Genomic DNA, 25,464 nt, shown 5'->3' on the forward strand with positions numbered 1-25,464 from the left:
TCTTTATGGGCTGGGGTTATAGCTCAGTGGTAGAGCGCTTGCCTAGCATGTGTGAAGCACTGGGTTCGATTTTCAGCACCACATATAAATAAAATAAAGGTTTATTCACAACTAAATTTTTTTAATGATCTTTATGCCTTTAGTTTGTGTCTCCATATTCTCTTTTCTCTCAATGATTCTCAGGTTTGGTCTTTTAAAATTGTACCAGAGTTCTTGTGTATTCTGGTCATGTTCTGTAATTTTTTTCCCTTTTCTGTCTTCTGTGTACCTAAGACTGTATAGTCTGTCTTTAAGGCTGAAAATTCTGTCTATTAGGGCTGAGGTTCTATTTTCTAAATGCTATAATCTGTTTATTTTTCTTGTTTCTCTCTCATCTTCTCCTGCTAATGGCCAAATTCCATTGTTCTCACTCCCTCTTTCCTAATATCTTGCTTTTTCTATTTTCCCCTCCTTCAGATATCAAAGAGATAAAATATAACTTTAATAAAAAAATAGAAATAGTGAAAAGAAGCCAAGTGGATCTCCTACAAATGAAAGACACAATCAAATTAAAAACTCACTTTAAGTGGCAGCTTTCCTCTATTCCATCATCTTCTATCTTCCTGAATATGTTTTCTAAAATTCAAACGTTATATTCTTTACAAGAGCCTTGCTTTATATTTAAGGATGCACAGAGCCCAAAAGTAAAAGAGAGCGGAGGTAGCTATATTTATATGAGGCAAAATAGACTTCAAGTAAGAAAAAAACCTATAATGAGGAAAGATATTGCAGATGATAAAAGAGAAATTCATCAAGAACATATGAAAGATATGTATGTATACCCAACCTCAGAGTACCTAAATATATGAAGCAAATATTGACAGACCTACAAGCAAAATGTTCAGCAAGACAATAGATACCTCACTACTAAAGTTTCAATAAAAAAAAGAACATCCAGGCAGAAAATCTGGCATGTCAGGCTGAGCCTGGGTACCTATTCTGATAAGTATTCTGTGTATGGTTTTCCTTTATTCTTTATCTCAGTGACTGGAAACAGATCTAAATTTTCTTAATCCTAGAGACCCATAACTCATATCATAGAACTCAATACCAACTGTAGTCTGGAGAACCTGTTATGCTATTTTTCCCTTTTTAGTTCTGTCTCTTATTTATACCCACATGTGAGTGTTCTGACATGCACAGCAAATAGCACATATGATGCATCCAGTTTGTACATTCAACTAGAACAATTTACTATCATGTTCTACTACTAGAACAACTCTGAATTCTTCCCCCTTTTCCATAGCCTGAGTTATGATATTCTAACCTGCACAAGAAGACCACAGTTTAAATCAACAGAGGCTTTCATAAGTAAATAAATATAGAAATATTCTTGACATATCTTCCTTTAATTTTGCTCCTAAACTTTATTATTTTAAAATATCTTTCAGATATTTTTCATGTCTACCCAGGACTATTGTAATTCTTCACCAATTAGCCTTACTATGTGAGATAGTTGTACTTTAATTCATCTTTCATATAGTTCATGTATTATATTTGCTAAAATAAAAGTATGTTATTATTGCTTTTCTACTTAAAACCATTCACTTCTAATAACCATTCATTGATCTAGTGTTTACAATAGAAGAAACCAATCCTATAGTATGACCCACCTTGAGCCTCAATGCCAGATTTCAATCTAAGTATCATTTTATGACATTATTACTTATAAGCTAAATTATTTATTCATAGTGGGCTAGTAATTTTTACCTCTGTGGGTTTTATTCTTCCTGTAATTCCCCCTGCCTTTCTCATTTCTATCATCATTGAAATTCTATTCAAGATTAATTATAACCAGCTTTGTAAGGCCTTTCCTCATATTGTCATGTCACTGATCAGGCCATGATATATTTAGATAAAAACACTTCTTCTTCACTGAATGTGAGCTTCTTTAAGCTAGGCCTATGTCTTTTTTCATTTTTGTACTCTAATTCGTGGCCAATTTCTGGAACACTGTAGCATCTGTTCTATAAATATTGGTGAAATAAATAAAATGAAGATTCACAATTATGAACGGACTCAGGCCCACAGATGCATCATCATTTGGAGGTTTTTCAGAAACTTATCTGTGGCAAACATTTATTACTAATGGAGTGAATACTGATGTCAATTTTCTGGAATGCAGTTTTCAAATATGTATCAAAAGCCTTGAAATATTGCTGTTCCTTGAGCCATAAATTCTACTTCTAAAATGCAACCCTCAAAAGGCAATCATAGATGCCAAAATTTGAAAAATAAGCTTTTCAGTTGTATTTAATGTATACTCAACCCAAAATAATTGAAACAAACAAGTGGACATGTACATAGTGTTAAAACTAGAAATAATACTATGTGAGTTCACAAAATTGAAGGAAGAGTTACAATAGTCAGGGTTCAAGGTCAAACAGTAGGGGCCAGTATTGTCAGAGATCTCCTAATTACTGCTATCATTCTGCAGTTTCACTTAAGTTCATTTGGTTTTCTGTTATTGTTTGTTTTGGTACCAGGGATTGAACCCAGGGGCACTTAATCACTAAGGTACATCCCAAGCCCCCTTCTGAATTTTTTTTTTTTAATTTAGAGACAGGGTCTCACTAAGTTGATTAGGGATTTACTAAGTTACTGAGGCTGACCTCAAACTTGCAATCCTCCTGCCTTGGCCTTCAATTAAGTTCATTCTTTTTTTTTAAGAGAGAGAGAGAGAGAGAGAGAGAGAGAGAGAGAGAATTTTTAATATTTGTTTTTTAGTTTTTGGTGGACACAACATATTTATTTTATTTTTATGTGGTGCTAAGGATCGGACCCATGCCAGGTGAGCACGATACCGCTTGAGCCACATCCCCAGCCTTAAGTTCATTCTTCATGTAGCTTTTCTTTCAACAAGAAAATATGGCCCCCAGTAGCTGCAGATAAAAGGTAAAAGAATCCTTCTCTTCTTTTAGCATCTATCAATCCAGAAAAGATTTTGAACTGATGTACTTAGGTCATATGAACATGCCTGACCAATCATTGTTTCCAAGAGAGTGGGATGGAGTACCGATTAGCTAAAACAAGGTTGCTAGAAGATTAAAAAAAGAGAGATAAATAAAGCACATGTCTTCTCTGAGTCAGAGGATTATGTTCCAAAGCAGGTACCACATTACAATATTTTAAAATGTTAAATGCAGATACCTACTTATAGCTTTGTGATTAAATAAAGTATGAATTACCTGCATAGGATGTATTATTATGAACTCATTAAAATTGTTTTTAAAACCAGGCACAGCAATACATACCTATAGTCCCAGCTACTTGGGAGGCTAAGCCAGGAGTTTGTTGGCAACACAGCAAGACCCCATCTTATTTACTTATTAATTTGGTACTAGAGATTGAGCCCAGGGGTACTTAATCACTGAGCCTTATTCTCAGCCTGTTTTATTTACTTCATATTTTGCAGTAGGGTCTTGCTAAGTTGCTTAGGACCTCTGTAAGTTGCTGAGTCTGGCTTCAAACTTATCCTCCTGCTGCAGCCTCAGCTCTTGGGATTACAGGCATGTGCTACCATGTCTGGACACAACATTATTTTCTTTACTACTCTAATTTCTTGTTAATCTAAACTACCACTTGAAGCTTGAGGTTATGGGAGGAATATATTTGTTTCTCATTATAATCTGTTATATTCACATGTGAGTTGTCATGGTTCAGATCTAACAGGTTCCCTAAAACTCCTGTATGGAAGGCTTCGTCCTGGTGCGGCAGTGTTAATTAGCAGGGCCTTTGGAATGGGACTAAATCATGAGAACGCTGACCTCACAATTGGATTAAATCATTGATGAATTCATGATTAAATGGGCTATTGGAAGGTAGTGTATTGGAAGGTGATGGAATCTTTAGCAAGTGAGGCCTAGTTGCAAGAATTAGGTCAATAAAGGTGTGATATTGAAGGGTATATATTGTTCTTGGGCCCTCTCTCTCCCTCCTCCTTCTTCTTTCCTCCTCCTCCTCCTCCTCCTCCCTCTCCTCCTCCTCCTCCTCCTTTCTCTTTCTCTCCCTCCATCCCTCCCTCTCCACTTCGCATCCATGATATGAGCAACTATATTCCACCATATACTCCCCTCCATAATATTCTACCTTGCCACAGGCCCACAGCAATGGAGCCAGCCAACCATGAAACAAAACCTCTGAAACCATGAGCCAAAATAAATTTTTCTTAAGTTGATTTTTACGGGCATTTTATCATAGCCATGGAAAACTGAACAACACATGGATATTGCCAAATTTATTCAGGAAATCATCTTTGAACTCCACTATCCAAGAATTAATATTCTGCTGATAACATGCTCAGAAACAAAACATATTATCTATGTTCATTAACCTTGTGAGTGAAGCAAATTTGAAAAATTAAATACCATTCATAGTTAGTGACAGTGCGGTCCTGTAACTCATTGCCAGATAGAAAGCTTCTGAAGCAAGAACTATCCCTACCTAGGAAAGCCTTTTATATTTTCCATTGGGCAAAGTAATGCTAAAGCCCATGGCACAAGAGCATAAGGTGAAACATATGAGAATATGTCAAAGAAATCAGGTTTCTCTTCTAGTCAACTTAGAAGAACTAAAGGCATTCCTAATAGATTCTCTAATCATAAAATCCTGATTGTAACTCTGGCAACCACAAGAAAATTCAAATTGCTTGACATTGATACCTCCATGAATTACTGTCACCTTAGGGAAGGGAGATAATGTCAAGTTTCTAAAGTATCTAGTTGAAAGTTTTTTTGAAGCTATGAAAGTAAGTCTTGGTCATAAACATGTCTGATTTCACTAGACACTTGGCAGATATCCCAGATAAAAATGAGCAAATGAATGCCATAAAAATGGGGAAAGCATTTAGTGGGAAGGAGTGCCTAAGTGTTTATGATAAAACCACAGGAGTTTTCTTTGTTATTTTGTGGCTATTCAAATAATTTTTATAGCTTCTGAAATTTCTTCTTACTTAGGTCACTGATAATAATAAGATGAAAATGTCACAAACAGACACATGAGACCTATTTCTTGGACACCTGTTTTTTTTTTTTTTTTACTTCTATTATTTAGAAGTTGAAAGCATACTAGGATTCAAGCTGAGTTATTTGCTACCTTAACTCAGTGGACAATTGCTATTCCTTCATGATGGTTTGAGCTACAAAGATCTAACATAAGATAAAATGAATTACATCACAAATCTCTGGAGAAAATGGGTCAGTTTTAAGGTCCAACTCTATTGGATTGAGCTCCCTTGCAGAACTCAGATCACTTAAAAGTACATTTGCCAGCAATGTATGTTTTTTTAAAATTCATCTTTCTTGGTCTAAATTTGTTGATCTTAAGCTACAATTACATCACATTTATGACCTCTCCATCTCACCTCTAAATTAGAATGTGTATTTAGAAGATAAAAGGAAAAAGAAAAAGAAAGGAATAATTAAACTAAAGCATTCATTTTTCTTTTCAGTTTTGCATATCTAAGTGCTTTTTATTTTGATAACATGTGAACTATCCCATTTCTCAAACCTTTAAATCTGGTCCTACTTTTAAATCATAATTACCCCCATTCATAACAATACTTAGGCTGACTAGTTCCTTTTCCAACTCTCAGGGATTATTGTACCTCACTGCATGAAATTCAATGCTGTCAAAGCAAATGTTTCATATACTTTGGTCAGTTTTCTTTAGTTGCTTTGTATGCAAGGGTATATCCAGTTAACATATTTTGATAGGAAGCATAAGTCTCTTGCCATTTGTTTTTGTTTTATTTATTATTAACACATTGATTGAACAAATTAATAGGAATCACTGTGATAGTTCCATACACTCATACATCACACATTCATGATGTCCATTCACCCTTCTTTTATGGAACCCTCCTATCCCATTCCCCCATGCCTGACACCCTTTCCATTCCCTGGTAATCTCCCTTCTACTTTCAGGTATGTATATATATAAATATATAAATATAAATATATATATATATATATATATATATTTATATATATATATATATATATATTTACATTTGGCTTGTTATTGTTGATTTGTTTTTTAGTTTCCTCATATGCAAGTATTGCATGTTCTCTTTCATATCTTTGTTTTATTTCACTTAATATTACAGCCTCCAGTTCTATCCATTTTGCTACAAATGGCAGGATTCAATTCTTTATGTCTGAATAATACTCCATTGTGTTTATAAATCATATTATCTTTATCCATTTATTTTTTGATGGATACCTAAGCTGATTCCATATATATGTTAGTTATTGTGAATTCATGTAAACATGGATATGCTGGATCTCTTTATAATGCTGCCTTCATTTCCTTTAGATAAAGAACCAGAAGTTGTATACTGGGATCATAAGGTAGTTCTAAGTTTTAGTTGTTCTTTTTTATTATTTTTAAAAATTTTTGCTCCAGTAATTGAACCCAGGGGCACTTAACCACTGAGCCACATCCCAGCCCTTTATTTTTATTTTGAGACAGGGTCTCACTAAGTTGCTTAGGGCCTCGCTAAATTGCTGAGTCTGGCTTTGAACTTGTGATCCTCCTGTCTCAGTCTCCCTGAGCCTCGAGATTACAGGCATGTACCATCATGCCTAGCTAAGTTTTAATTTTTTTGAGAAAACTCCATACTATCTTCCATAGTAGCTATACTAATTTACATTCCCACCAACAGTGTGGGAACGTACATAAGTGTTCTTTTTCTCCACATCCTTACTAGAACTTGCTTTTTTTTGTCTATTAGCCATTGTAACTAGGGTGACATGGTAACTCATTATAGTTTTAATTTTTATTTTTCTGATGCCTAATGATATGGAATATTTATTCATATATTTAGTGGCCATAGTTTCTTCTTTTGAGAAATGTCTATTCTGATTATTTGCCCATTTTAAAAATTCAATTACTTGGCTTTTTCTTAAGTTTTTGAAGTTATTTATATATTCTGAATATTAACTCTCTATCAGAAGAAGAGCTGGAAACGTTTTCTCCCATTCTGTAGGCTGTCTTTTCACTCTGTGGATTGTTTCCTTTGCTGTGCAGAAGCTTTTTAGTTTGATATAATCCCTTTTTTCAATTTTTGCTCTTGTTTCTTGTGGTTTTGGAGTCCTATCCAGAAAATCCTTGCCATGCCAGTGTCTTTAAGTGCTTCTCCTATTTTCTTATATTTGTTTCATTATTTTTTACATTTGTTTTACATTATGATCTTTGATCCCTTTTGAGTTAGTTTTTGTATAGGGTAAGAGATACGGGTCACATTTCAATCGTTTTACACATGGATATCCTGCTTTTCCAGTACCATTTGTTAGAGGTTGCCCTTTCCACAATGTGTGTTTTTGGCAACTTCGTTAAGAATCAGTTGGCTATAGATGGGTGGGTTTATTTTTTTGAATTCTATTATGTTCCATTGGTCTATGTGTCTATTTTATGCCGATACCATACTGTTTTTGTTACTATGGCTCTGTGGTATGTCTTAAAATCAGGTATTTTGATGCCTCCAACTTTTCATTTTGGTCAGGATTCTTTGTCTATTTGGGGTCTTTTATGTTCCCAGATGAATTTTTAGGATTAGTTTTTCTAGTCCTGTGAAGAATGTCATTGACATTTTAATAGGGATTGCATTGAATTTGAAAATCACTTTAGTTTTGTTTGGACACTTTAACAATATTGATTCTTCCAAGCATGGGAATATTCTTCATGAGCATGGGAATTCTTCCCATATTTTAGTGTCTTCTTTTATTTACTTAAGTATTTTATCATTTTAAATGTAGATATCTTTCATTTTCTTAGTTTATTCTTAGATATTTTGTTTATTCTGTGGCCATTTTTAATAGGATTGTTTTTATGATTTCATTTTCAGAAAATTCATTATTGGTGTATACAGAAGCTACTGATTTTTATGTGTTCATTTTGTATCCTGACATCTTATTGAACTCATTTATCAGTTTTCATAATCTGCTGGTAGATTTTTAGGTTTGCTATGCAGAGAATCATATACTCCACAAACAGGAACAATTTGACTTCCTCCTTTCCTAATCATATGCCTTTTATTTCTTTGTCTTGCCTACTTGATATGGTTAAAGTTTCTAGTACTATATTGAACAAGACTGTGAGAGTGGATGCCTTTGTCTTGTTCCTGCTTTTAGAATAAATGCTTTCAGTTTTTCCTCATTCAGTATTATGTTGGCTTAAGGGTTTGCCATAAACAAGCTTTATTATGTTGAGATATAATACTTAATTTGTTCAGGGATTTTTATCATGAAGGAAGCTGTATTTTATTAAGGCTTATTAGGCATCTTTTGAAGTTAACATATGATTTTTATCCTTCATTATATTTATGATGTGTTACATTTATTGATTTGCATATGTTGACCATCGTTTGATTCCTGGAATGAAACCAACTTGATCATGGTGTATCAACTTTTTGATGTGCTGTTGAATTAAATTTGCCAACATTTTGTTGAGAATTTTTGCATTTATGTGCCACAGTCTGGCTGGGCACAATTCAGGAGCCACTTGTCAAAAGAAACTAACTTTATTTTTAGAACCACACACGATAAACAAAACAGCTCCTCAGGAAAAAACCCTCAGAGCCCAACTGCCACCACTGGCTTCCCACAAGCCACACACCCCAACAACCTCTTCCTCCCACAATCCTCCTGCTCTTGAGGCCGATTGGCTGGGTCGCATGGGCGGAGCCAAAAAAGTCCCCCAATGAGCAGCTCCGTGGTCTGAAAGGGCAGGGAAACAGCCCAATGAGCATCACCGCAGAGGAGCCAATCAGCTAGATGTTGCTGGGGCTGCTGTGAGCCAATCATCAGCTGGCAGTCTGAAAGTTTGCTGGGGCCCCTTCAGCTCATCAGCTGGCAGTCTGAAAGTTTGCTGGGGCCCCTTCGGCTGTGGCTCTCAACATTTATGTATGTCAGGGATATTAGTATACAGTTTTATTTTTTAGTTATTGTTGTGTATGTATGTACTTTTGATAACAGGTAATGCTGGCCTCATAAAATGAGTTCAAAAGGGTTCTCTCTCTCAATCCTGTAGTGGCAAGGGGACTGAAGCACTTGTTCTCTGATTAGACACTGATGCATATCCAGGGGCTTCATAGGTAGAAGTGGAATCAGGCATAATAAGACTTTCTCTGTTTCACAACCAGCCTTGTCAGTAGTACATGATCAGGCAAGAAGCAGGGGTGACTTATGCAAGGGACCTATGTAAGTGCAGTGGCAACAAAAGTTCTGTTATTCTTTTGCTGCTACAATAGACATGCCTGCCCAGGAGTGGGACTTCAGAAAATCCCAGCTATTCATACCTGGGGATGGCCCTTTTCTTCCCTACCCATTCCCAATTCTTTCAATTGTAGTGCTCATCAAAGTTGTAGCTGGAGCTGAACAAAATTCCTGACAGCTGAGGTGCTAGTGGAAGAAAGTAAAGACATAATACAGCCAACACAGGGCAGTTTCTCTCGTGAACTTCTTAAGCTGTGCACTCAGGAACAGGGCTCTATTAACCACAGCAGCATTGCTCAAGACTGATCTCACCATGCATTTGTGGGTAAGGAAGGAGTGAAACCTTAGTATTCTTTCTGTTTCTTATTATTGAAAAGTGCCCGTGCATAGTGCAGGGAGAGGAGTAGTGGGAACCATGTAGACTACTGCCCTCAGTCCTACTGATTCTGTGAAACCACTACAACTGTTTATGGCCTCATTCTTCATGGTGGGGCCCTCGGCTCCCCTCTACATTACAACACCTTCACCCCCAACACAGTGTAACACTCTCAGTAGTTTAGGGTCAAAGTGATTCCCCAAAGTCAATCATATCTTCTGAGGCAATCTACCCACACTAGATTGTCTATGGGGTCTCAGGGATGAGAATATGCTGGGATATCTGACTTTCTAAGGCAGTCCAAATTCAGACAATAGGTTCCTTTCCAAGATAGCTCCTGTATAAAACCCTGGGGTTCACTGGGAAATAAAGTGCACTATGGTGCCAAATTTAGGCCTTTATCTATTTAGGCTACTAGCCTGCAAGGGCCATGAAACTTTCCACTAGCTAGGATTGCCAGTATCTGAAAAGGAAGACTCCCCTCTACTCTGGCTGTGACGCCATGATGGTATAGGCTTGGTTGTTTTGTGTTTCTTGTTATGATGTTCTCCCAGGTCTTTGGATTTTATGGTTTCCATTTTTCTCCCATGATCATTCACCTCAATGAGTAGCTATACACCTGTTGCTTTGGTTCTTCTTCATGGAAGAGTAGGTGAGTGTTGTGTGCCTATATTCAGTTATCTTGCCACTCTTAGTGACTATGTTGGTCAGATTTTTGACTTTGTGACAAATGCCTAAGAAAACAATGTGGAAGATGAAAGATTTATCTTAACTCATGGTTTCAGAGGTTTCAGTCCTTGTTTGTCTGGCTCCATTACTTTGGGCCTGAGATGAGGTAGAATTTCATAGTAGAAGGGCATTGCAGAAGAAAGCTGTCATCTCATGTCAACAAGGTAACAGAGAACAGGAAGGATGGGGCCAGGGATATGGTATATTCTCCAAGGGTATGCCTCCAGTGACCCACTCCCTACAATTATACCCCAACTACCTATAGATTCTATCACCTCCTGTAGGCCTTTCAAATTATATATCCATCAAATGGATTAATCCACTGATGAGTTTAGAGCCCTTATGACCCAATCATTTTCTAAAATCCCCACCTCTTTATTTCCTGTATTGGTTCCCATTGCTGTATTGGGAACCAAACCTTTAACATATGAGACTTTGGGAGACATACCAGATATAAACCATAACAGTAACATTTTTAAAAATATCATTCTTTATCTTCCTCATGTCACCTAAAGTCTGGCTGACCAGTTCTCATTAACATCTTCTGGAGATCACTCACTCCTTTCTAAAGTCTTCAGTTAGATTCATTCAAGAAGGCAGAATAGAAGATGCCATTTTCCAGGCTGCTCCTTGGCATGAAACCAAGAGAGTGGGTAGGCAGCTTCTCAGTAAGGTGGGTAGGGAAAAACACAAGGACTTTACTGGGAGTTAATACTGGATATTCAAAGCACATCTGGGACTCAAGAGATTGGATATAAATAGAATAAGGAAGAAACCTTCTACCCTACTGCTGGCACTGCTATACCTGGAAAAGTAGTCCCTTCATGGGCAAAGTGGAGGGATAGGACTAAAGGGAACCCACATATTTAGGAGGCCTGTGGCTTGTCTTGGTATGGAAATACCAGAGATCAAAGACACTGCTGGACTGATCCAGAAAAGTGTGGGAAAGAAGCCAAATCTCTCCAAGCTGGTGGAGAACAGAGGAAGAAGCCATCTTGTAGCCATGCAGTGGGGCCTGGTAGCAGTGGATGCTGAGTCCTGGCAACCTGTAATGGGACGGAAAAACAAACCTGACAAAGCCACACCTTGTGTCACAGAGTGTGTCTAAGAGGCCACACATTTTGCCTAAGAGGCAAAATGCAAAGAGGGTTTCACACAGGGGACTATGGAGAGGGTTTCACACAGGGGACTATGAGTCATGGAAACCAACCCAACTCCCCTTCTCCTCGAATCTGGTAGGTCGCAGGAAGGGCTGGAAGGGCAGCACCAAGACGAGAATTTGAAAGGGAAGGAGTAGGATTGACTGAGTTTGGGGACTGAACCCAAGAGTCCAGGAAAGGCAGGGCCTGCCAGTGACTGAGAGGGTGAAGGACTGGCTCCCCCATTGCATGAGTGGAACCCAGAGGAGATTCCTGGGGTGCACTCTTCCTGTGTGGCCCTGCAGCTGCTGGGCCTTAGCGGTGCAGTGAGTTAAAATCTTCAGACAAATGATCAATGCCTACAGCTTCTCCTCTCATAGAATTCTACCAATGAGAGTGGAGCAGACACCACACTCCAACCCACCCCACCTAACACTGCTGAAAAGGGAAGTGAGAATTTTGGAACTCACACTGGCAACTTGACAAGCAACTCAAAATAAGGAAGGAAGGGGTTTGAAATGAATCTCAGTGGTAAAGTACTTGCCTGTCATGCACAAGGTCCTGGGTTCAATCCCCAGTAACACACACACACACACACACACACACATACACACACACACAAAAGAGAAGTATTTGGAAGACTGTAGCCAATACTCTCATATACACTACATACCTCAAGAAGAAATTCAAAGAAAGACATTTGGGAAGACAATGAACACATAGTCCCATTGACAATTTTTGACCACTACAACAGAAAAAAATTTCTTGACATTTCATCAAAATCATTTTTTTCTGTTTAATTGTGAGCTGAAAGGGTCATGGAGATTTAGATACATACATATTTGACTTTTTTCTCATTTTGAGCATTTTTTAAGGCAGGTATTTTTCAAGGCTCAGTGTTTGTTGTTGTTGTTGTTGTTGTTTTGGTGCCAGGGATTGAACACAGGTGTGCTTAATCCTTAAGTCATATCCCCAGCTATTATATTTTATTTAGAAATAGTCTCACTGAATTGCTTAAGGCCTTGCTAAGTTGCTGAGGCTGGCTTTGAAATTGAAATCCTCCTGCCTCAGCCTCCCAAGCCACTGCGATTATAGGAGTGTGCCACCATGCCTGCAAGGTTCAGTCTTTTGAGGGCTAGGACTTTTGATTAGTATTTTTCAGTTTTACTTACACACACACACACACACACACACAGACACACATTTTTCTCTTACTTAGCTGCTTTCCTTGATTCTCCTTATCTCTTTTCTTCTGCTGACAACCAAACTGTATTGTTCTTTCACTCTTTCTTTAATTTTGTACTTCTGTTTTCTCTCCCCACCTAATCATAACAGGCATCTCTTCTGTTCTCTCCCTATTTGCCTTTTGAAATTGCAAACCCTTTTGCAGACTTACTGTTTTTACTATGAGCAATAGCTGATCACATAATTTCTGTTTATTGTGACAATTAACATTAAAAAACATGATAGCATGAACTATTGGGTTTAATGCTGTATATAGTTTGCATTGATTGTTGCTGTTATTTATTTACTCTAAACCATGAGGCACTGGAAACTTCAGGGACAACTCTACTGCCTCAGATCCATTCTGTTAGATGGATAGACACACAAACAAAATCAAAGAGCAAGGGACAAACTATCCCAAACAAACCAAAATACCTCAAAGACATAATCCACTGACACCACAGTGGAAGCAATGTCAGAGAAGGAATTTAGAAAATTCATATTTAAACTAATCTGTGAGGTATCAAACTAAAAAGCTGCTTCACAACAATCAAGAGCTTGAAAAAAGAGCCTACAGAATGGGAGAAAATCTTTACCACTTGTACCTCAGATACAGCATTAATCTCCAGGATATACAAAGAACTCAAAAAACTTAACACCAAAACAAAACCAAAAACAAATACCACATATATAACCAATCAATAAGTAGGCAAAGGAACTGAACAGGCACTTTACAGAAAAAGAAATATAATCAGTCATCACATATATAAAAAAATGTTCAATATCCCTAGTAATCAGAAAAATGCAAATTAAAATTACACTGAGAAATGTTGACAAGGATGTGGGGAAAAGGGTACACTCATATGTTGTTGTTGGGACTGAAAATCAGTACAACTATACTGGAAAGCAATATAGAGATTCTTAAGAAAACTTGGAATGGAACTACCATATGACCTAGTTATCCCACTCCTTAGTATATATCCAAAGGACTTAAAAAACAGCATACTATAGCCACATCAATGTTTATAGAAGAACATTTCACAATAGCTAAACTGGAACCAACCTGGGTGGCCTTCAACAGATGAATGGATGAGGAAAATGTGGTATATATACACAATGGAATATTACTCAGCTATAAGGAAGAATGACTTTATGACATTTGCTGGTAAATAGATGGATCTGGAGATTATCATGCTAAGTGAAATAAGTCAGTCACAAAAAACCAAAGGCCAAATGTTGCCTCTGGTATGTGGAAGCTAATCTACAACAAGGTGGGGAGGGGAAGAATAGAATAGAAGTTCAGTGGATTAGACAAAGGGGAATGAAGGGAAGGGAGGGGGTGTGAGAATAGGAAAGACAGTAGAATGAATCTGACACAATTTTCCTATGTACATATATGAATATACCACAATGAATCTCTACATCATGTACAACCAAAAGAATGGGATCCCATTAGAATAAGATATACTGTTTGTATAAATATGCCCAAATATCCAGTTGTATATATCTAAAAAGATACATATCTACTGTTTTGTATATCTAAAAATAAAAAATAAACTATTCAGTTAAATCTGAATTTAATCCCTCTATAACAGAACAGAACCCTATTCACTATCTTACCATTTATATCTCCCTCTGTCAACTTTCCTCAAATAACTTGGCTGTAATCAACAATGCTAACCTTTCTGAGGTCCATCAGTCACAGTGGAAGCAGTGACCATAGAGGATGTTCTTTGGGTAAAGATTTTTTCTCAGATTTTCAGTGGGGTCTGTTTATGCAAAGTCAGTTGTAAAGTGGAGGAAATCATGTGAATAATTCAAATCCAAGAAAATATCATGGCCTCAATTTGTAAGTATTTTAGATAAACAAGTTGAGTTTGATATGTGTGGAATTATGTATATTTTCCACTTGTATCTCACTTGTGGCAGCAGCATGATCCTAAAATTGTCTTAATGCCTATGTTAAGGTGCTTACTGAACCTAGTGCCTTTATTTTTTATTCATATTTGTACAATATAAGCTTACGATTGGGGTGTGAGGTATGAAAGGGCTAAATATAAAATATTATAAAAGTAATTAGAATCAAATAATCCCAGGGCATTAACTTCCACATAAAACTATCACCTACATTAGTATGACAAATATATGACAGTTCTTATTGGCTATTTGTTATTTTATATCATATGATATAAAAGAAGTATGTTTAAATATTTGTAATTCTGATGACTAGGGAATTAGATAACAAGTTTTGGATAGTCGGTGGATATTGAATAAAATGAATAAGTAAATCATTGTGGACCTCTTATTTTGGGGCCTCTGTAGCACTAAAGGGCTTTCTGAGTAATATGTATAACAATAATCCATGAATTCATTAGTTTCTTCTCACAAGGAAATAATAGAACAATCCAGTGAATATTTGAAGATTCATTTTCTGCTTTTTTCATGTGTTTTCTCTTACAAAAGCATAAAATCACTCAGGTGGAAGCAGTATACTCTAAGGCTTTTGGCTAATATTTGTTCCTAAGCATCCTTCAAATCTACTTCAAATATATCCTTGTAGATCTATAGAAGCAAATATTGGCCACTCTAATTTCCACAAAACAGGAGAGAATTTACTGCAGAGCACTCAGGCTGTTCTTAATTTCACTGCAAGCAACAATGAAAGGCTTTTGTCAATATGCTCTGACTGTGTTTGGGAGAACTACATTCCCTTCTCAAAGGAAGAGTACATTTTATGGTTGTCTCATTATATACATGGAGTATGGGACTAGAATTATAGATGTATCATTTTAATTACTAAACAAGTCCTTTTAATAGAGGAAGAAATAAATATGCCTATCTGAAACAAGTGACAAGTGAAGGCTTATTTTCAATTTTTTTTAATGCGTAGTGGAGAGAGAGATGGAAAGATGAGAGATTGAGCTCAGGTGTGACATCCCTTAACATCCAATGTCACAAATACCAGCATCTGGCACTATTATAACTACAGGAGGGGTTGGGGATGTGGCTCAAGTGGTAGCGTGCTCGGCTGGCATGCGTGAAGCACTGGGTTCGATCCTCGGCACCACATAAAAGTAAAGACAGGGGCTGGGGATGTGGCTCAAGCGGTAGCGCGCTCGCTTGGCATGCGTGCGGCCCGGGTTCGATCCTCAGCACCACATACAAAGCAAAGATGTTGTGCCTGCTGATAACTAAAAAATAAATATTAAAATTCTCTCTCTCTCTCTCTCTCTCTCTCTCTCTCCCTCTCTCACTCTCTCTTTAAAAAAAAAAAAAAAGTAAAGACAGTGTGTCCACCAAAAAAAAAAAAAGTAAATATTAAAAAAAAATAACTACAGGAGTTGGCTGGCCAGGACTATCACAATGGAATCCAAGGGGCTTGCCTTAAAGACCAGTTAGGTTTTATTTTGTCACATGAAGTTACAGAGATAATTTAAAGCTATTTAAGATTGTGAACAACTAGGGAGAGTAATACTCCATGCTGAGTATTATAAAAGCAGTTAGTCCTTTCAACTTTTCCACTGCCTTCATGCTCATGCAACAAGAAGAGAGGTCAAGACATGGACACTGCTTATTTGCACCAGGCTTTGGCATGAGTGATGAATCGGGAACACTACAGTCACACTGTAAGAGAACTCTGATGAATCATCCTCTTGGGCACATATCCCTCTGTCCTATTTCTTTGGTCCAGCAAAAAAAAAAAAAAAAATCTAAAGAGTAAAAATAAAATGTGTGATTCCACTTTAAATTATAGAAGCAGAAGCATGTCAGCCTTTTCTTTTAAGCCCTAGTCCTCCTTATTAAGAGTCTAAAAACCAAGAGGCACAATTATTGACTTAGCAAGAAGAATATATATTCCCTGGTATGGGTTAAAAGTGAGGGACATATTGGGTTGAGGTTGTGGCTCAGTGGTAGAGTGCTCACCTAGCATGCATGAGACCCTGGGTTCAATCCTCAGTACCACATACAAATAAATAAAATAAAGGTATAAAAAAGTGAGGCACATGTTATTTGAGGAGGCAAGGATGTGAGAAAAAGAAAATTAAAAATAGAGGTATAGAAATAGTGATAGTTATTAAATGGCCTGAGAGCTCATAGTTGTAGCATTTTTATTAAGTAGTCTGTATGGCTTGTAAATATACAAAGAAAACTCACATGCCAATCTATTCTCAGAGGGATGATATCAAAACAGAATAACTGAGTGCAAACTTGGAAACCAAAAGCGTTAATAAGTAACTTAAAAAATAGTACAGATATCTCACTGTGCCTTGGTACCACGAAGCCTGTGAACTTAATCAATGCAAATTACAGAAAATTATTAGGCAAGTCATGTTCTAGTGCCAATTAAGTGACTCTATTGTTCTATGAAGAGTACCTTTCTCTGATTTCTGAAGCTATGTGTTGCATTTGTTTTTCAGGAATGCATAATTTGCTTTTATTTTTAACCATTTAAGACTGTGATATCTCAAACCTGTGTTATTCTTTTTAATTGAATATGTTATTCCTATTGGGAATGGACTGTAAATTTCTCAGAAAAGAAAATAAGATAAAGGGATGTAGATATTGGAGATGGTTTTCAGTAAGCTGATTAGGGAAATGGGGATTAACACAGATGCTAATGCAATTTACATGCAGCTCCCCTTCTAACATATGTCTCTGGCATTCTCCAAGGTCACATCATCTCCAGAGAAAAAAAACTCCACTATTTAATGCATTTCCAAATGTTTAGAAAAGAGATTTAAATGAATATATGGAAAACTAACTCTGAAATTGTACTTTCATATCAAGGATCGCCTTATTCTTCCCATAGCCCAAACCCATATTTATTTCCTTATAATACATGTCACATTCTTTATCCACTAGTCTATTTCCAACTAATGTCAGCTCTCTGAGTTTGGGGGTTTTACTTTTATGCATCTCTGCATTGGTGGAATAGAATGTCATGTTTCACATACATTTTTGGGGTATACAGATATTTACTGGGAATGATATTCACATAGATGAATTTATACTGAAATAAATTTAGTGCATTCTTAGTTTTAATTTAGCTTTGACATACTTATTGGACATAAAACTATAAAAACTAAATTAGCTTTTAGTATGAATTTTGTTATTATCCTATAAATTATGTATTTTATATTTGACCTTCATGGATATAAGTAACCTGGTATTTATACAAAAATGTTTACCCTTCCATTTCAGCTCAAATGCACAAAAAGCTTAGATATGATCGTGCCCATCCTTAACAGAAGAACATGGTAAACAAACTGAAAATTAGTGACTTTTTTTGGATCCACCAGAGAGCTAAGGTCATAGGATAGATTGAAACTCCAAAATCTGAAGATATATCTAGACAGCCATAACCAATATCTGTCTGCCTGGAAAAGAAGTCATTTGAACAATAAACTGGAAGAAACATATAATTGATAACTAGATGCTGGGTATGGATTAACCTGAAACTGAGAATCTTTTAGGGGGCAACAGTCTTAGGAAAACCCCCACACTTTTGTGGACTTTATCCCCAAGTACCTCACCAGACTTTACTGGTGAAAACTAAGAAAGATCCCCTTATAGATCTAGCAGAGAAAAAGAAAACTAACCATTGTGAAACATGTCCTGAGTCTTCCCCAGAATAAAGACCTACTTAATCTGCAGGAAAAAAGAACTTCTTCAGAGCCTGATTATGGCTGACAAAAGGGAATCCCTCCCAATCTAGTCTCCTGCAGGCTTCTCTCATGTAAGAGGGAAAAAACACAGTCAGCAAGATTTAAAACTTCAAGGATGTTTGTGAGGGTGCAGCCTAAGAAGGTAATATGGAGCTAAGGAGGAAATTAAAACTATACTTCTGAGAAACTCTTGCAAAGGTCATAGCCAAAACATAAGACCACTAAAAGACTGATTAATAAAAAGATTATTGTGTGGGCTCCCATGTGCATACTTTAGAATTATGCTCACAGGACCCTAGTATTAGAAAAGTGTGTAACAGTACCTGCAAATTTATCTCTCTTGAGAAAGAGCATTTAGGAAAGCCTAAAGTCAAAAAGAGGGAAAAACAAAACAAAATAACAACAACAAAAAAAAAAAAATAGAGGAATTTGAAATCTCTGGCACCAAACACTAAACACATCCAAACTCAGAGCAACTTTATCATAAATCTGCCCATTAACAGCCTATTTAATTCACATTTTATTCCTGCTGAGTGGAGTGCTCTCTCTGCTTCCTATTGCCATATCCTGGGCTGCTTTCCTCCCTTGTACTCTCCTCTGCCATGCTGTTTCGCCTTACCATTGCCCAGAGCTACAGAGTTAGCCAGCCATGGACTGAGCATCTGAAACTGTGAGCCCAAATAAACTTCCTCCTCTACATTGTTCTTGTCTGATCTTTTGGTTATAATGATGTGAAAGCTGACTAAAAAAAATGAAAAAATAAAAGATCAAAACACAACTAAGAAATGATTTAGGTTAGTGAGTTAAAATGAATTTTATTGCCTAACGTAGGAAATAAAAAACATCACAAGTAGTAAAGCATTAAATAACATAATATGCCAATACATATATACAATTTCAAAAGCGTATAGACTTTGGAGGAGGAGCCATGTTTAACTTAGTGTTCTTTTAAATTGGGTAGGTGTGCCATTCAAAGAGAAATTCATACCTACCAATTTCTATATGGGATCATAGCTTTGCCTTGTGAAGAAATCCTATCTATTAGGAAAGCCTTGATTAAAGTATGTTAACAAGCCCTGAATTTGTTTAATCAACAGAAACCTACAAATGTTCTCTGAGACAATTTTCCAAACCCAATCAGATGTAACATTCTATGGCACATTAATTCTTCCCAGAATAATTTCATATTGAACCCCTGGGGAAAAAAAAAAAACAGTAAAACCCTATAAGCTGCTTCCATTCATCCCTTTACTCACATTGCATTTAATGTTTTCATAGTATATAACAACTTGGGAAGTTATCTCTCCTCCAAGGTAATAAACTCTGTTATGATCTCTAAATATTGCAATTATATAAACAATTTCTAAGATTGATTATGTTGGTAACTTTCCTTCAACTATTTACTTTTATTCCCTTCATGCCGTTCTCTCTCTCTTTGTTGTTATTGCCATTTTGTCACTTCTTACAACATTGGAAAAGACTGAAGAGCATTGGCCAGATATTTTCAGTAGATATAACTTTTGTTCTAAGTGCTTCATACACAATTCTAAGATTTAGGAAATATTCACTTTGATTTGCATGTTTTAGAAAACCCAATAAAAATCAACAGATTACTTTGGGTCAAAACTTTTTAAATCAGCACTGTTTCTTGTTTGTAATTTACAACTTCCTTGATAATCATTCACCACAAACTGAGTCACAAGCTAGTGGCCTCCAAATTGCCCTTCTTGCCTACAGCCAAATTCCCTTCCAATCCTTTAAATTATATCAAGTAACAATCATTAGCAAAGATAAAAGAATAAAAATTCAAATAGGTTCTTTAGAGCACAGTTTCTAATAAACAAAGTATATATTAAAAATAAATTTAAATGGAAGGAATAATGGTGAGGAAAAAACAAAACTAAGAATAAGAGCTGGGGATATAGCTCAGTTGATAGAGTGCTTGTCTTGCATGCACAAGGTCCTGGGTTCAATACTCAGCATCACACAAAAAATTGAGAATAAAGTAAAATTTGTTAAGAGTTTTATATGAGATTATTCACTATTGCTGAGCAAAATTAGGGCTCATTAATTCTGGGAAAAAGTGAAAGTAGATATGAGGGAAAATAAAGTTAGTCAGCTGCTCTTAGTACTTTTTATTCCCTCAGGAAATATCATTTCATTCCACTTAAAAGTAAAATGAATGAGTGATTTGCACTGGTCCTTGGAAAACTTCCACTGTTCATTGAACATAATTTAGGTTGCCCTCACAATCCTCTGTGAAATACCATATGGGTATTTATTATTATTTTTAATATTAATGAATAGAACTCTGGCTAAATGGCTTGTCTCCAGGATACAAAGAGGCTGTCAAAGCTGTAAGGATATTCATATCTTCTGCCTTTCAAAACATTTACTTGGCAACACAAAAAATTATGACTGTGGCTCTGTCCTCATGATACCAAAAATAGTAGACTGATTCAGCTGGAAAAAATACTTGTATGAATGTGGAATTGTTTCCTCAAAGAAATACCAAAAATTTTTCATATTTTCATTTTATTTTGTGTGTTATGAAGATTCAGCTTAACTACACCAAAGCACAGAATGGTGTTTTAAATTCAAAGCTGTCAATTTTAGAAAATACTTACTTTGTTGTTATTCTGTATGCATCATAGTTTTGGGCACATACTTGTGAACAAAGGCTGATTCTGATCACTCATGTCTGACCTTTTAATGGTCATCATTGTCAAATATTTCCTATGCTTGAGATACAGCAGTGTGATATGTCACTAATTTCTTTAGATGTAATAATTTTAGAGCAATGCATGAAGGATAAATGAACTTTATTCAATGTCATGGTGACAGTTTTTATTTTTTGATTGTACATAAATCAAAACTAGAAGTAGTGTGTATGATCTAGTGAGAAAAAAATTTGGATTGAGTGGCAAAAGAAATGGTCCTTGCCTCAGTTCTATCATCATACTCACGGATGAACTCTGTAAAATAATCTATAGTAGTTCTTTATTTTTAGGGAATTCATTCCAAGACCTCCAGTGGATGCTTAAAACCACAGATAATACCAAATCTTATATACACACACACACATACACTATATATAAATATATATATATACATATATATACACACTATTTTTTCTATAAATACATACATATGATGAAGTTTAATTCATAAAGTGGGCATGGTAAGACATTAACAATGACTAATAATAAAATAGAACAATTATAACAGTATTCTGTAGTCAAAGTTACGTGAATGTGACCTTTCTCTCGCTTGCTCGCTCTCTCAATATATTTTACCAAACTCACTCTTTCCGTGATGATGATAAATGATAGAATGCCTATGTGATGAGATGAAGTGAAGCAAATGACGTAGGCATTATGATGTAGTGTTAAGCTACTATTGACTTTCTGATGATGTTAAAGGGAAGCATCTGCTTTTGGTAATCCTAGATCAAGATATGATGATGGTGGTGGTTGAATATCAGGAGCAGATGATGTCTGTGATTGGGGATACTTAATAAATAAAGGTGTTTTGCTGCAAAATTTTGCAAGAATGTTATAATCAGAAGTTGATGTCTCTTTCCTTTTAATTCATCAAAGTTTTGAGGCAGAGGTTGTAATCCTTCAGTGATCATACTGATGACCTGTATTGGGAGGTCATTATGAAGCAAAATAAGAATTACTTAAACATGGCAATACTGCTAGTGTTGATCCAATAACCAAGAAAACTACTAAGTGACTATACATTGTGTAAATGCTAAACAAAGGGATGTTTCTTATCCTAGGTGGGATGGGGCAAGATGATTTGATATTTCATTATGCTACCTAAAATAGCATGCAATTTAAAACTTACAAATTGTTTATTTCTGGAAAAGTTGACCATGAATGACTGAAACTATGGAAAGCAAAACCATAAATAAATGGGGACTACCCTAACTACTTTTAGCTTCAGTTCTATTTCAGAAGAAGGAGGAGAGGTTAGAAAAAAAGGAAGAAAGAAGGTAGGATGGGTATTAAGGGAACAGAAAAATAAAGAAAGAATAGAGTGAGGGAGGGAGGAAACAGAAGAGATGGAAGGGACACAATTTTGAAAATATGAGTGTTATTACATATGACCAAAGAATTCAAATTCATCTGCCTCCTTCTAACCTTCGATTTAATCAGAAACATTTTCATATGTTCATGAATTCAAGAAACACATAGAAAACACCTACCATTGCTAAATATTATGCTCTGTTCTGAAAATACCACAATAATATCCCATCATACCCACATTGAATATTGTTATAGTGTAGTTAGGGTAACATGGAAAGCGCACAATTATTATTACTTCACTTCAATGAATAAACCTGATTACAAAGTGGAAGACATTTTCTTCCATAAGAAAGTTTTGTGGTTTTTTTGTTTCCTTTCAGTGTTCATCAGGTGTTACTTCTTTATGTTTTATGACTTCACTATTTTTAGGCTTTTGTGACTCTGGAGCAGACAGCAATGCAAATCGGGAGGTAGGCTGGTCTTGACTAAAATAAATTTCCTTAGTGTCTTATCAGGATAACCTTTAAATTTGCATCTCATTCTCCACCTCCTCCTCTGCTTTAATTCCCCTAATATTTTTCTTTCTCATGTCTCAGGTTTTCTTCCCACTGGGTGTCAATCTATTAAGGAGACTGTCCCAATAATTATTGCTAACAGAGGCATTTCTCCTAATGGTTCTCACCTGCCTTGTCTGGCAATACAATCAAAGAGGTTCACTGCACAGGTTTTTGGACTCTTGTGTCCATATTCCTAAGGATTGGTACAAGGAGTTAGCCAAGAAGTAATAGCTCTGACATGGTACACCTGTCCCCTACAAAATGATTAAACTATAAATAAATCCTCTGGGTCAACACAGCTTTTGTGGCTCCAACTTTTGCCATCTGTGTTTCCTGAGAATTATCAAGAGGCAGATTATGCTTGGCAGACTTTATCTTCTCTCCAAACAGGTATTTATTGATCAGTAAATTCAGCGCTTTCAAAATCTCCACTAAACAAACATTACAACTCATCTGGTAGGTTTAGAAGAAGGTTTTTCCAGAAGCAGGCTCAGAAATAATTTAGGAAGTATTTTTACAGGCCATCCTGCCAAATCCCTCAACAGACAAGTATGCTCACTTCCTTTTGACTACCTGGTGATGTTCCAAATGCATGACCAAAAGGGAGACCAAATGTAGCCCTCAAAGGAAGGAAGGTTCAACTCATGTTGGCAAATGCTTGGAGAAACAAACCCTATGAGTTAGAACAACTTGATTCAGCTATTATTTTTGGTAGACATACAGCAAGAGCAACCCAAAAGCTTCAGGCTTAATAGCACCCCAAAGTGTCACTTCTAGATTATAATAAAGGCAGACTTTAGCTCAAACATTACAACTCATCTAGCATATAGCATTCTAGCATATACCAATTTATTAATTATACATTATTAAACATCTCTAAAGCAGTTCATATAACTTGGGAGTGGCACCTCCTAATCATGATGCATTTTAATGAGTATTTTAGGTGATCCTGAAGCACACAAGAGGATTAATACCACATCCTCAAACTATATATACATCAAAGCAAATGCCTCACTTCACTGCCTCCCATTTAGCCTTTCAAAGCTGGAGGAGTCCAGAAAAGAGCTGATGAAAGGACACCCTGGAAGGTAACATTTGAGGCAGATTGGATATGCATTACACATGCTCTTCAACTTTGCTTACTTTATAAACATAGAAATTATGCATAAGGTTTATTCTTAAAATGCAGAGGCATGGAATCTACACTGAGCTTGCTGAATCTGCATATTTTCTGTCTCATGTATTGAGATTCATATGTATTTTGCAAATGCTCTGTGGTTGATTCTAATGCACAGTCATGTTTATGAATTATTCATGTTGAACTACCTGGATACTACTTTTCATTTCTCCCATCTAAGTGGTACAGCTTCAGCTCATAGAAAAACACTGCACTCTTCTGTACTCAAAGTTGCTATTAATTAGCACTATGATCTCAGGCAAGTCATTTAACATATCAGAACTCCAGTTTTCACATACAAATTAGTTAAACAGAAGCTAATACAGTTATATGGATAAAATGTTAGCCAAAGTATATCTATTCAATTAGTCACAAGTCTGTTATAGGCTGCAGAAGACACTATTTTGATAATAGCCAAGGCTTTTCTATCGCCTATGATTTTTGACAATCATGGAGACTCCATCCTTTGGGTCACTGGTGTTCCTTGAATCCAGGGAGGGCTCTATTCAAACAAGAATGAAGAAATCAAGTGAACTTCCAAGTGGATTTTTTTAAAATCATATAACACACAAGAATTGTAAATTGTTTGGTGCATTCCAGTAAAGATAGACCTTTGGAGGAAACCGACTATAGTTCATGCCATATGCATTTAACTCCAAGAAATGATAGGAGCATGGGAAAACAGTTTTCTGTCCCTGATAAAATAATGAACCTATGCATTTAGGGGAAATGAAATAATTGGCAAAGGTAATGAAGGGTGGTAAATTGTGAGTAAAAATTTCCTAAGGCCGTGTCCTTAGGTTCTGTTTGAATGAATGAATGAATGAATACCTAGATAAATTTAGTGTGACCCAAACATAAACAAGGGTTAGTGAAGAGCTCCTGGAGAAGTCACAAATCTTGTCCCTTGAATTTTTGAGTAGCAATATGTGAAAATATTATTCCATATGATGGATAGGGAACTTCCAAAACTAGCCTAAACCCTTCAGAGGAACATAAAAATATTCAAGAGTTGGTTGGAAACTAGGAGTCTCAAAATGATTGGAAAATGAAGACATAATGATCAGCAATGAATAGGAAGCAGCAGAGCATAGGGGGTATGGGCATTTGGGCCACAGAGGCAGTGGACAGATATTAATATCAATTAAAATTATAAATCTCAAAGTTAGCATGGGTTCTCATTGGTTCTAATGTTAAATTATACACAATAAATTATCTGTCTATCTGTCTATGGCAAATATCAAGTTTTTGGTAATCCCCCTACAATATACATACTTCTTTTGTTGTTGTTATTTTTTAGATATACAT

Source organism: Callospermophilus lateralis, chromosome X, assembly GCF_048772815.1.
Source record: "Callospermophilus lateralis isolate mCalLat2 chromosome X, mCalLat2.hap1, whole genome shotgun sequence".
In the NCBI taxonomy this organism is placed as follows: Eukaryota; Metazoa; Chordata; class Mammalia; order Rodentia; family Sciuridae; genus Callospermophilus; species Callospermophilus lateralis.